The sequence below is a fragment of the Pezoporus occidentalis genome, unplaced genomic scaffold (genome assembly GCF_034315485.1).
Source record: "Pezoporus occidentalis ecotype Australia unplaced genomic scaffold, CSIRO_AGI_Poc_V1 ctg130, whole genome shotgun sequence".
Taxonomy (NCBI): Eukaryota; Metazoa; Chordata; class Aves; order Psittaciformes; family Psittacidae; genus Pezoporus; species Pezoporus occidentalis.
Genome location: NW_026913104.1, coordinates 2,487,704 through 2,501,873, shown reverse-complemented (window position 1 = coordinate 2,501,873; position 14,170 = coordinate 2,487,704). Strand labels below are relative to the sequence as shown.

The window sequence follows — 14,170 nt, the reverse complement described above, 5'->3', positions numbered from 1 at the left end:
GTCTGGACATGAACCTTCCACACTTAATATGGCCCCTTCCATTCTCACATCACCCCTTCTCTCTTTTATCACCACTGCGGCTGCCCACTCGGATGCTCTGCCACCCACTAGCACATCTGAATCTGAATGTGTGAGCATTAGGGCAAACTATGCTTGTGTCGAAGGTGGCTGTTCACGGGTGTGCTCTGTACGGGTGGGAGGCCAAAATGGCTTGGGAACTGTCTGGATAAAAAGCATCTTGAAGATGCAAGATGGGTGTCACACCAGCGTGACATGAAGTTAGCAGAAGAATATCGTTTTTCACATGAAATATGTTTTATTGTATTTAGGGAGCGCAAACTTCAGACCACAAACGGCAGAGCAGGAGGGAGATTATGACTCACAGACATCAATTTACCGGTACGAGTGTTAAAAAAAAGTGATTAGCAACCAGCTTTTGTGGTTCTCTCACTCCGAAAGTCTCAACAGCCTCCGACACGCTGGCAGGGATGGGCTTCAATGAACATCCCGGCTGTGATGGGGCAGCCATATGAGCCAGCGCTGGGGCTCAAGGCTGCCTGCTAAGCCATGGGATGAACCAGGGTCCTGCCTGCAGTGAAGCCTTAAAACGCACCGAGAGATGAGCTGCAGATGCAAACTTTGCAGCTCAGGATTATTTCTAGCTTTCGCAGTCGCCTGAGGCATGTTTATAGAAGGAAAACTTGCGTAACTAAAAGAAGCTGCGAGGTGCCAGGGCCAGGAATCAAGAGCCTGATTCTGGCTTGCACAAGCAGCCAGTTTTACCAAGGCAGATTTTACTCAGAGCTGGCAAAGCAGGGCAGGCACTTAGCTCCAGCCCATCGGGTACCTCACCCATTGCCAAGCACTTGCATTTCCAATTGCATAGGCAATTTTGGCTTGCCAGCTCAATTATGGGCAACCTATTCCTGCAGAAGGGCAATAGGAGCAGCAGTTCGCTCTGTGACTAATATAACTCCTCTCTCCAGTGATTCCCATGTGCATTGGAGAACCTGAGCTTTACTCAGGCAGAGGACAAGGTGTGAAACCTTGGGCGGTGGGTCCTTGGTTTGAAACCTACCACAGGAATGAACCTGGAAATCTGGAAGTGAAAAGAGGATGGGTGTAAAAGAAAAAATTTGGTCCCTACTGCCTCTCCCCAAACAGGATCATGTGTTTGCACCTGACCTTCATTTTGGGTTTCTCTTCCCACACAGGATGGACAGCAATGATTGAAGGAAGCAGCTATTGAGAGGAGATTATGCAGAATGCTTTCAGTCAAAAAGCAAAAGGGGATTCAGGAGAAACAGCTGCCTTTCTGTATGATCCCTTCCAGAGCAGGCTTGGGAAGGGAAACCTGATGCAGTTATCACAGCCTGACAATCTTCCCCTTCCTACACTTCTCTCTGCACGCTGCAAACATCCCGGGCGAGCATGGGAGCGTGCGTGCAGGGCCGGTTTACACAGCTGCCATCAGCAAGCACCTGCGGTCCCAACCGTATTGAAGTGACCCCAGCGCTCCCCCCTCTCAATAATCCACCCGCTCAGAGCGAGCAGCCTCCTGCAGCAAACCACAAGCCCCAGACTGAAACAGGAGGCGCACAGCGAGGTTGCCATGGCTGGTCTGAGTGGGTGCTGATGGGGATGTGCTGTCCATCCCCCATTCAAGGCTCCTGTAAGCAGAGATGGAGCTGGTGATGGGCACCAGAGGAGGCAGGGGCTCCTCTGCATCTGTGCTTTAGCCTTGCTCCTGTGGGCCGATACAGTTGCCTGGGCGCTTTATGGTCTTAAGGGCTGGGTGAACTCCAGTGCACCTGTGAAGGCGTTCCTTCTCTTCTGGACCAGAACAAAGGCTCTAATAAAGATCTTTCTCCCATCTTGGGTGTTTTTTATTAGGGCAGATACACACATTCTTGGCATCTCATCTCAGCCCTGATCTTGCAAAGCCGATGACACTAAGCCACAGCTTGGTGCAGCATGGCTGCAGCAAGGCTTTGAGCTTCTCCACTCCCCAGCCTCACCCCCCCTTCCACCCTCCCCCAGACTCCTGTTGCAGTTTGCTTGTGCAGTGTACGGCAGCCCCTACATGTGGGGAAACTGGAACTGCTGCCAAGAGTAGCACCAGGGTAAAAACCCCAAGGTGGAGGAAAAGAACAGAGAGGCTGCGGACAGAGATTTCCTCCCAGGGCAGCTGAATCTCTCCTTCGAACTCGACTCCGTCCTTAATTTGTGCTCACTTCAGAGCCTGCAACATGAAAGCCCTGGCTCTGAGCTCCAGCTGAGCCGCTCAATGGCTCAGTGTTCGCAGAAGGCATGGAAGGAATCCATTGATTAGTTTCTTCAGCTGGGATGTGACCATTTGGAGTCCAAGACCTGCCAAACATGACTTCGCCTCAGCAACTGGTTCCTATTTGCTGCTTGCAGGCTTTTGAAATATCTTTCCTCTTCCACATCCAAGTCTCACCCTCCTTTTCCATTCTGTCATTATTCAACGTTAATATCTACTCAGGCTCTCTCCTGTCGAGGGAGGATGCTGGGTTGCGAAGAACAGCCCTGCTGCCCTTAGTACAGCCAAAAGATTTTGCCGTTGATGGCAGATAACCATCTGCCCTCCCTCCACAATGCAGCCTGGCTGTTTTTAAACCTTTGGAACAAAGAAAGGACGGGCAGGAATGCCACATTGTTCCAGGGACGCTGACTAACCTTGGTTTCAAAGAATAATAATAATCACTCATTTAGCGTCGAGGAAAGGTATGATGAGACCGCAGCCTTTGCCGTGATTTCCGAACACGCAGGGAGGGCAGGAACGCTCTTCCATGACCTCTCTCCAAGCCGGGGCCGGCTCTTTCCCTTTGGAACAGCCGAATCCACTCCTGTCATGGCCCTTTTACCAGCAGGCAGCTGTTGGCTCTCCTCCAGATGTTAGAGCTGGGACAGCTTCTCCTCTCCCTCGGATTGTCCCATTGTCCTTGCAGCAGGCTCAGGATTAGGTGTTATCGGTAGTGTGGAGAAGGAGCTTTTCCGAGCACGGCTGCTCCCAAAACGTGGCTACCTCTGGGGTGAAATGCAACGGCTCCGTAACAACGCGGAGCAACACCGCCCAGCTGTTGTGGACAGGAAATGAAGAACACCATATCCAATTAAACCTGCAGGGGGATATTTATGGCAGAACGTAATTAGCCAAATTGGAGCCTGCCCCAAAACTGCCATGGGATTTTTAATGACTGCAAGCGGCCAGGGCTGCAGTTTGATGTTTTGTCAAGTAAACAATACCCAGAGGGCATGAGGCTGAAATCAGGAGCAAAAGGGGGAGAGGAGGGGAAAAAGCGTCGTGCAAATCCAGGGAGAAACGGAGACATGAAAGCATTTATCGTAAGGGGGACATTGTTGGCAAAAGCAGCAGCCACCACTCTAAGAAAGGAAAGAGCAGGGAGGTGGCTCTGGGTGTGGAGGTGGCCCTCTGCAATGAGAGGAAAGAGCAAGCAGCTGCCACGACCATTCCCAAGGGAGATACCTTTCCTGGAATTTAAAATGATACGAGAAATTCTTTCAAGCACCATAATAGCTGGGAAGAGTTTGGGTGAGTTGTTTTACGCTGGTAAAAGGAGGCTGGATTAGTAGTCCTGGTGACCACAGCCTCCCTTTTTTGGCTAAGCACAGGGCATGGAAGCAGAGCTGGATAGTCAGCACGTACTGTGTGCTGTCCATATTGAAGGCAGGCTGCTCTCACATCTGCCTTTGTGACCATCACGGAAGCGTTGGCTCCTCCATGACCCACATGCCTGTGGCCTCTGGGGTCCCCTCTCTGCTGTGGGGCTGGAGTCATCCTCTGCTGCCTGCATTAAAAGCAAGTTTCTGTTCACACTGTGAAGATCCAGACTTCAGGGCCCTGCTCAGCCCCGAGACATCATTTCTGTCACAATACCATCCTCTGATTGCCCTCCAGGCGCGAGCAGAGGAAGCCGCCTCCGAGCCTCCCGGACTCCTGCTCTCATTAACTTCCCAGTAGTGATGGCTCACAAAAGCATCTTTGTGGCCAGCAAGGAGGGAGAACTCCAGCTCACACACATCCCCGCAACAGCTCCGGTCCACACACTGTAGGTACCTCAATCAACAGTCTCACAGAGCTGCTTGAGCATCTTCAAGTGGCTCCTGCGATTGGTTTCCCAGAGGCCCCATGCCGATTCATAACCTGATTAGCTAATCTGGGCTCCAGCAATGTAATTCTGCCTTGAGTTTCGTTGGCGGGGGGTGCTGTCACTCACTTGTTACCCCGCTGGAAGAACTTGCTGGCTGGAAAATCCTGGTAAGCTGTTCTGCAGTGCTGTTTGCTCTTGGTACGTTTTCCCTCTCCTCCTCAAGTAACAGCACTGAGTTCTTGGTAAACGTAACCTGAGGATTTTTGCTGTTTAACTCCTGATGTTCTCAGTTACTCCTGAGCACGGGCAGGTTATACACGTCAAACCTTACTGGAAGGACCTCTCATCTTTGATCAGGTCTCTTGGGCAGCCTCCTTCATAGCAGAAACAGCCAGCTCAGACTTAAACAGTACCTCTGTTCTTGCAACTTCAGCTTTGGCATTCACCAATCTCTCATGACAGGTTACTGATGGTTTCTGATGGTCTTTGAATGAAGGAGCCACACAAGCACCTCCCAAGGAAGGTTCGTCCAGCCCCAACCTCTAGAACACAAATTCACAAGCTGAGAAATAGCAGCCACCATTAAAACACACTTGCACACAGCCAGTGGAAGTGGTCAGCACGGGGAAATAAAACACTTGACAGCAGTGAGTGACCCTAAGTTTAGTGCTGTGGCCGGGACAGAGGGGTTCAAGTGATGGAAGTGTGACTCCTGGTCAGCGTTTCCACAGACCTTTGTGCCTGCACCCTGTCTTTTTAATGAAACACCACCTTCTCACTTCACAAGGGGCTGGGGTATCAGTTCAGCAGTGCCAAAGGAAAAGCTCAGGGGCTGGGCACCGTAATGAGGTCTCACAAAGAGAGATTTAAGAGGATAGTTCAGGCAAGAGAGCTGGGATTCTCATTCCTTGTCATGCAGGACACTGGGAAGCACAGACACTGATCCACGAGCCCAGATCCTTCCAGCCCAACCACTGTCCCAACATGACCATGAGATCTCAGGTGTGCACAGCCAGTCTGTGGAGGTAATTCAGGGATGAACACAATTACCCCACACACCCCATTGCCCACAGCACAGGATGAGACCCACACTAACAATTAAAGCCCTAAAGCTGCCCTCCCCATATATCTTCTGCTGGCAGAGACACCCCTTGAGCCCACCACATCCTTCCCGGGATGAAGGATTTGCCTGCGTACGCAGTTCAAAGAGCCAGGCACTGGAAACCTCCTCACTTGCAATTGTCAGCGCTTGGCAACCCAGCCCCGATAGTGAATAAACGACAGAGAAATATCCCTCTCTACACGTGTTTGGGTTTCTTGGGGTGGTTTTCTTGGACGGCGATCCTGGCTCTGCAACAATACCCGTCTTGTTCAGCCCCACGCTACAGAGCAGGCTTGAATAGATCTGTCTAAAATTATAAGCGGGCAGCCCCTGGGCTCTGAGAGATCACAGGCCACATGCTGGGGCTGAACAAAGGCTCTGCTATTTCCTTACAATTAGCCCAGCTAAAAGGACATCTATCTCCTTCCATTAGAGCCACCACGTGCCTCCCAGTCAGTCCATTGTAAAGCTAATTAAATAACACGCCTCTCTCCCCATGAGGGGCTCCTGATGAGGTCCTAAGTCCTTGCTGGTGTAGCAGGGGAAGAGACAGCTGGTCAGCAGGGGCCTTCGGCTCCACTGGTCACCCATCTACAGCCATCATCATCATCACCACTTAGTGCAGGGGTTTTGATTATGTTCAGAAAGCTGTTGAAGGGATGTCCTGAGATACAAAGGGGTTCAGCACACAAACCTGTTTGCTCCTCTGTCGGCTTCCCCACTGCCTGCAGCAAAAGCTGCAAACCCAGCTGATTTAGTTATTATTTTTGCCTGTGCTTTGCTGAGAGTTGGAAGAAAAAAGCAGATGTAAAGATTTTGTCTAAATACATTCCTGGTTGATGCAAACCAGTTTGGAGTCAGTCCCCCCCCCCAACTTCTCATTGAGTTAAAAGAAGCAAAAGAAAATAAGCAAGGAAAATGGTGCGTCATTCCACCTGAGCTAGAACTAGCTTTGTGCTTTTAAAGTGGGAAGGAATTGCAAAATGGGGCAAATAAAAAGGCAATTAAAAGTAACCCATTAACAAACCCTCTTTTCATCCAGTTAGTTCACCTTCTTGAGGAGGTTTCTGTAGGTCTCAGATGTGGATGAGCTGACATGGATCAGCCTTTTGTGCTTGCATGTGTTTTAGCATCATGAGTGAGATGGAGCCAAATGTACCTCTGATGCCTGGAGTGTCCTTCCAATGTGAAAATTCATTCTAGCAAGTCGAGATGGCGCACTAAACATCACAGGGGCCTCCTGCAATGTCCTGAGCCATGCTTCAGAGGCCACCACAACCATCATCTGTCCCTGGAGGAGAAAGATGTGGCTCTCCTGCAATGCCCAACCTGCAACCTCAAGCCAAACGCTAGGAGAGCAGCTTTTCCCTCTGTCAGTCCAACCAGGATCTTCAGGGTGAGCTCTGTTTGCAACACCACCAGTGCACAGCCTCACACAACTGCTAAATCACTCCAGATGTTCAACACCTTTTCTCACAAGTTCCCAAGACCCGGAAGAAATAGTTTCCTTCTGCCAAGTCTACACTTAGCAAGAGTTGCAAAAATCCCCTTTACCCCTTTTAAATCATTATTTTCCACCTCTGGCTATTTAAATCATTATTTTCACACTGAAAGAGCAGGACTGGAATAGTGGGAAGGTGGGTCAACAGACTAATGGGCTGATTTCCTGTGGATCTTTGGCTCCAGGATTGGAAAGCTGGACCTGCCACTACAGACAGAGTTCCATCCACCCAAGGAAAAGAGAAAGATCCCATTCCTCAGCATTTCCCGCTGGGAAGACAGTAGGAGGAAGGTCACAGAGGAGGAGGCAGAGCTTGGTTTCATTCTAATGGGAGCAGTTTTCCAAATTTCCCTGTTTTCCAAGCCCACAGCTACCCTGGGTAGCAGCTGCTGCTGGAGCCTGGGTGGGAAAATGCTGGGAAGCTTTAGAAATGCATCAGGGCTTGCCAGGAAATACAACATGTAGTGTGTGTGTGTGTGTGTGTGCACGTCCATAGGGTTTCATTGTAGAAGCTCAAGGATCAACTCATTGCCCATCATTGTTGAAACAATGGAAATGCAAACGTGTTACATCAAGTAATCAAATTCAACAGGGACACATCAACAGGGCTAGGTAAATCATCATTTAAAGATTCTACATGACTCACATGAAGGGCTAGAAGGGGCTAATACAAAAGTTCAGCCCAAAACACAGTTTGAATGTAACCTGGGAGCGTGCTGCTCAGCTCTCCATCTGCTTTCGAACCCCAGGCCTGAGTACTTCATTCATCGCAAACCTACCAAGGAAAGGGGTAGGAGCCAAGAAAAAGATGTCTTGTGTTAACCACCTCCCTCCTCCCCTCACCCAGCTAGTGCCCTTGATCCCAAAGCTATGGGAATGGCTCCACAAGCCACTTGATTAATAAGAGCCCAGGGGGGAAAAATCGTTTATATAACCTTGTCTTCTCTAAACTTCCTAAGTGCTTTAGAAAGTGGCTGCCCTGGAAACCCAAACTGGAAACGAAAAATATTATCTCTTCCATTTATAAACATCTCCGGCGCTAATGAAGTGAGGAGCGGGAGGGGAATGCCGGGATGCGCTTGGCAGGCGTGGGAGAGCCCAGATAAAACCATCTCGTTTTAGGTGGGTGTGGAGTGGAAAGCCCTGCCACCGCGGTCCAGTGCCACTGTAGCTGCTGAGTACAGCGCTGCAAGGGCCCCAGGGAGGGACTGGGGAAGATGGATGGTTATGGAAGTATCTGCTACACTAAACACAGAGGCAAAGCGACAGCCTTACTAGGTGCAAATGTACCGGGGTGGTAAGACAGAGCAACATACAATGAGGCAAGAGCAGATGGATGAAAGCTTAAACCAGTTCCTTTAGCTTGAAGCTGTAGCTCGAGTGAAGCATCACATCATGATATTGGAAAGCAGGGAGTGAGTATTGGTACTTACTCATGCTTTGTGGTATAAACTACACAGACCAGGCTCCTTCTACGTGTCAACAGAGCATGGCTGTTTACACCAGTACGGTCTAAATAAACATATGAGTGGTCCAGATTAAGCTCTTGGGTTCACCCACCCTCTGCCTTGCAGCTCCTCAAGACATTCATCTGAATCAGAGTCAAAAGCAAGATTCTGCTGAGTAGAATAACCTATTTCTCTGTTTCCTTTCCATGTTGCCATTTCCCACGGAGATTTGTTTTTGCATCAACACAGCCAGCACCAGAAAATGCTGAGTTTTGGCTGGAAATGTTTGGATTTCGTTTTGACAAAATATTGATGATTTCCGCAGAGCAATCTGTCACTTTTGGCAGCCACAAGAAGAAAAGTAAAAAAAGACGTATTTCATCGAGATAGGGGACTGAGCTGACACCCAGCCTGGAACTCGGCACAAGTGGAAGGCAAAGCAGGCTACTGGGTTGCCTCGTTATCCTGTCAGTCTGATTACTGCGAAGCAAAGGAAACGTGCTGCTGCTTCCATGTAGTAGCTGTTTGCCTGGATAGAAACACAACCAAAGCTGCCAGACAAAGGAAGCATCTGGTCTCCTGGGGTTAAGCAAGATGCAAAGCAGGGGAGGAGAAGGTCTGATCATCTCTGGAAGATGTTTCACAGGAGGTACAAATACCCCAAGGTGGCAATGAGCTGGTCCAGGGCAGGACTGAGATGCCAGTTTTATTTCCATCACTACCTTCCATAATTAACTGTGCCTCCTGAGCCTGCAGAACTGGGTTGAAATCATCTGTGAGATGCCTGGAACTGACCAAATCAGAATGTTTCCATGAACAGGCTCCCATGGGGCATCTCCTCCTTTTTTCCTGTTCCACCTCAGTGCTGACATCAGTCTGGACAAAACAAGTGCCCTCTGCCCTCCCTTGAACTTAGGATGTGGAGAGTGAATCACTCAAACCAGGGGAGAAAGGCATTTCTGACTCCTGGAAGACAGTTGCTGATGAGTTAAGGAGAAGCACTTTGGGGCAGCTCTTCTTAGAAACTAAACGTCTGCTTTGGTGCAGCAGTTTCTTTTGCTCCATCCCATCTGTGCTATGGGGAGCACAAGTATCTGCAAGTGTTTTTGTCACCCCGCTCATGCAACGCATGCCATGTCAGCAACCTCGTTTCCCTTTCCAGGAAGGGAAGTCCTCTCATGAACTTTTATTATATTGCTTTTCGGTGTGTGCACCCATGCGCTTCTCCTTGCCAAAATCAATGGCAGTGTTCCCACTGGGTGGGCTGAAGCTATGTTTTCCTGCAGTCTCACCACAGGTTTAAAGGGTAGATCCTGGTCTTGAATCCTAACCGCCCCTCACATCACAGGGAAGAAAGCACTATAAAAGAGGAACCCTGCCTCTAGCAGGGGCTCAGAGGTCTATGAAGGCAGGTACCAAAGGATGGACCTACACTGCTCACGCTGGCTGAGAATCTCCCTTCATAAGCTTAATGCTGAAAATAAGCCTACATGCAAATTCCCCCTATGCATCTCAACCTCACTCAAGTCACTTGGAGGCCAGTAAGCCGCTCTCTGCAAGTCTCCCATGGCTCTTCTGCAGAGAAACCATGTTCCTGACACACACACACAACCTCATTAGCTCAGCTTGCTGCCAGAGAGGCAGCCTCCCTCCCCGGGAACCAGCTGCAGAGAGAGAAACCGTGATCCATCCATTGTGAAAGAGCCAACAATTGACCCGCTGCAACTATTCCAGAGCCTATTGATACGCAGTCCCAGAGGGGAAGGTCCATCCGGTGGGCTGTGTAAACTTCAGCACGTGTTGAGCAGCCTGGAGGCAGCTTCAAGGGGATGGCTGCGCTTGTGGTGCGGATTCGCTTAAGGCCTCTGTTCCATTTGTTGTGCAACATCAAGCCCTCGTACAGCGCCGTTCTCCAGGGAGTCCCAGCCACTCGCCTGACCTCAATGAATTAAGCATCGCAGTAAAATGTGCAATGAATTAATCATCTGCATCTCCAATGTGAGAAACTGCTACGCGGTGGCTCACAGGCAGCCTTCTGAATGATTTAAGCATCTCACTCCAATGGACTTGCTCTTAAGGGGATGCAGCCAAGGTCTTCCAAATTCCAGCTATAAGATCTCAGCCAGATCTCCTAAATCTGCTGTTCGTCTCCCTGAGAATCCTTCCTCCATAAGAAAAGACTATGGATGATGGGGAAGAGCCACCAGAACTGAGAGCTCAGGTGAATGAAACACCCCACTGTGTAGGAAGAGGGTGCTGGGTTGTACAGACCAGGAATGCAGTCCTTTCAGTCAAACAGTTGATGGCTGCGAGGCAGGAATGAAATGGAGAGATGCTGAGAGAGCAGCAAGAGGGCATGGACCGCATATTTCCTCCCAGAAGCTCCAAACAAGGTGAGAAACTCCACATGCACAGAACAGGGTGTAGTAAAGAAGGTGCAGAAAGCATTTGGGAAAGCTCAGACCTGGGTCTGCTTTGAAAAGAAGGAATCATTTCCATCCACAGTTAACAGCAAGGGCAGCTCCAGATTATTTCTGTTCAGTTTTAGAAAGAGAGCAGAGAGATGCAATCCCTTACAGGGCTTTCAAGGAATATTCATCCTGATCCTGTCCTTACTCTTGTATGGCTCTAAGTGTGTCGTTTCTCCTTCCTGCTCTCCATTTATCTAGCATGCATATAGGCTGCATGGGGTACAGGATGGTCCAATCCTCTTGGAGGTGTCTGTGTATTAGAAACAACAATTGAAAACACAAGGCAGACCAACCTAATAGGACTTGCCCCCTCTCTAAATGTCTGACAGCGCTGTTTCTCAGACTCAAGTGATGCAAATAGCTCAGATAAGGCTCAGATAAAGTATCTGAGCTCTCAAGGGCTTATCTGAGCTGAACACCAACTCCAGAAATTCCAAAATTTGCCCTGTGGGACTGTCTCCATCGAGCCTGATTTCCATCTGAAGCCTCAACCTCCAGAGGCTGCAGAAACAGCTACTGTTCAAATGCATTCTTGAGATAGCAGGGTGGGATGCAGCAGGGCTGCAGCTCCCCTATCTGGGGCTATCTGGGGATTTGCCTCCTGGTGGGAATGTTGCAAGAGCTGGGCTGATGGCTCAAGGAACCGGTGACGGCACCTTTCACCGCCAGCGCTTGCACTGTAACAGATGAGGTAAAGCCTTCACTTTCTCTTGGCTACAAAGCATTCCCTTCTGGCTTTTGCTTTCAGCTATGTCCCCTCTCAGTAGCTGCTAGCAGAGGGAAGGCTTGTGGGACAGCACTGGACTCCGGTGCCACACCATGAGCTGCATCACAGACGTGTCAGCATGGACATCGCGCTGAGATTTGGGGTTTCCAAAGCAACAAGATGCTGGGTGCAAAACCCATCCGGGCTTCTCCGAAAATCTCAGCCTGGCAGGATGTAAAGGGAGTGAGCAATCGCAGCGAGGAGCTCTGATCAAACAGACCCAGGCTTGCAGCCGTGGGCAACCTCTAATATTCATTTACAGCAATAAACATCTGTGCTTTGAGATCCAGCCTTTCTGAAACACAGAATGCTGCGGAGGACCCAAAATGTGTGAGACCTGGTAGTGAGCATCTGTTTATAGTACACAACTCCATCTGTGAAAGGAGCCGGGGGAAGTCCAAGGCCAGGCTTAGGGAAGGTAAATGGAGATCTCTTTGTAAAGCTGTCACAAAGGGCCCATTAGCTCACTTACACCTGGACTACGGTCATTCTTTGTCCTGCAGGAGTATCAGGGCTCTCCCATCTTACAGCCAGATCCCATGTGCTGGGTGCTCTATAAACACAGGAGGAAAAGAGAGCAGGAAAAATTCCTTCCCGGGAGATTTGCTACCAAATAAGGAGTGATCTTGTCATTTGTACACGTAATGGAAATGGAGCAAGGAGAGCAAAAAGAGCCCTCTAAAACCAGCCCAAGCTCTGCAGAAACTACCTCCCGATACAAGCTGAGAAAGATTTCCTCCCTGTGGAGCTTTGCGACCGTCAGGGTTCTCAGGCAAGAATAACAATGAAATTCTATAGGATTGCTCATAAACCATAGGAAGAAAAAAAAGAGGAAGATTTCATTTCCTACTAAAATATTCCCAACGCCTCATTCCCAAAGGACCGACTTGCCCAAGGGCCGCCGCGGAGCGCTGGCTCCCCTTCCACACCGGCGCTTCTCCCTGGCTACATCCCAGCGATGGGGGGGAACGTGTGGGCAAGCCACGGGCTCAGCTGTGTTGGCAGCACCAGGGTTAACCGCGGCGGCGCCCTGTAATGCAATGATTTCTGGTTTATTTCAGCAGGGGAAGTGTGTCCCGGCCTGATTAGCCCAATGGTTTCCTCTTTTCCCATAACCTCCAGACCCCCGTGGCCTAAGTGTTTACTTTCTGAAATAAAAAATCTGCTAGTGTTTTTCTTTTTTTCGGGGCATGTGTATTTTGGGAGGATTCGGGGGGAGGAAAGCAGCGAGGGGGAGTTGAATGGGATGGGAGGCTTGCATACACCTCCCTTCTCTCTCCCACCCCTCACCCCCAGCTCCTTTCCAGCTGCAACCTCTGAGCTGAGACTTCTGGCTTCAATGTGAGAGAGAGAGAGAGAGGGAAAGGGAGAGAGAAATGTATTAATGAGAGTTCAGTCTCTTGCTTCAGCAGCTATAAACACAGCGAACATCTGGAGGGAGAGAGAGGTGCTTCAGGCTGCCAGGAGCTGAAAGGAACAGGCTGTTTTCAGGGTCCCAGCCCCCTGAGTCCCCCTCTGCCTGCCTGCCTGCATATAGAATCATGGAATGGTTTGTGTTGGAAGGGACCTTAAGGCTCATCCAGCTCCAACCCCTGCCACAGGCAGGGACCCCTTCCACTAGAGCAGCTTGCTCCAAGCCCCTGTGTCCAACCTGCCCTTGAACACTGCCAGGGATGGGGCAGCCACAGCTTCTCTGGGCACCCTGTGCCAGCGCCTCAGCACCCTCACAGGGAAGAGCTTCTGCCTGATGTCTGGTCTAAATCTCCTTGACCTGGCTTTCCCGGCATCACCCATTGAGCCTTGTCCTGGCCTCAGTTTTGCTGCCCTCCCTGCTCCATGCCTGAGTAGCAAAGCCCAGCTATGTGCTGCTGCAAGGTTGCCACATACAACCCAGACCTCCTAGAAAGGGTTTTCTGCTGCTTGGTATCCCCAGAGGCAAGTGCTCAGTGCTTGTGGGTCTGTAGGCAAATGAGTTTGGGAAAGCTCAAAAAGAAAAGGCAGCTGTGTGTACCCTGTCTGAAGCAAGCATTTGGTGGTGCAGAATAGCCTCCTCCAATGGAAAAAGAAACAGGGACATCCACATCACACCATCACTACAGAGGGATGAACCCTACCCCAAGACCATCCCAAAACATGTCGTCTTCTGCAGTCATCCTCAAGGCATCACAGAAGCCCTGGGTAGCCTGTTTAGTCCCTTTCTTCCTTGACTCTACATCAAGTTACTCCTTCCCTATGGCACATGGAAGCTGCCAGTGTTGCTGTGGTCCTGGTGCTGCACCTCTTGCTGAGCTCCCACCCTGCTGTTATACTGGAGGACCTCAGCAAATCTGGAGGCATCACCCAGAAAACAAGCAGCAACCTTCCTGCTTTCACCCGGGCTCATCCAGGGGACCAACACAATCGTTCCTCCCTGCGTGGCAGCAGATCCCCTGCTGACAGCAGTCTGCAGCTCAAGTGGGAAAAGAGCTCCATGCTCATTCTCTGGTGATGACCCAGCATGCAGGGAGCTCCCATGGGGTTTGTCCTTGAGAGGCGAGACAGGGATTTTTCCAGAGTGAGGCAGGAAACAAATGGAAAAGCGAAAGCCTGGATTTTTGTCATTCTATTGCTTCAGTGCAAATCAACCTCTCCAAAGATGACTTGCAGCAGGTTACAGCAGCGGGTGCAGGGGGAGCATCATGAGGCATCACAGGGTGGCCTGCACGTGTTTTCCTCACCTGTGAAACAACTGGGATCCACAAAAATC

The 14,170-nt window shown here is 50.2% G+C and overlaps 1 protein-coding gene across 3 annotated transcripts in view; it reads right to left on the bottom strand.

Annotated features, from left to right (window-relative positions):
• The window catches only part of ETS1 (ETS proto-oncogene 1, transcription factor), a 71,446-nt gene that overhangs the window by 44,928 nt on the left and 12,348 nt on the right, over positions 1-14,170 (bottom strand). The window lies entirely within an intron of this gene.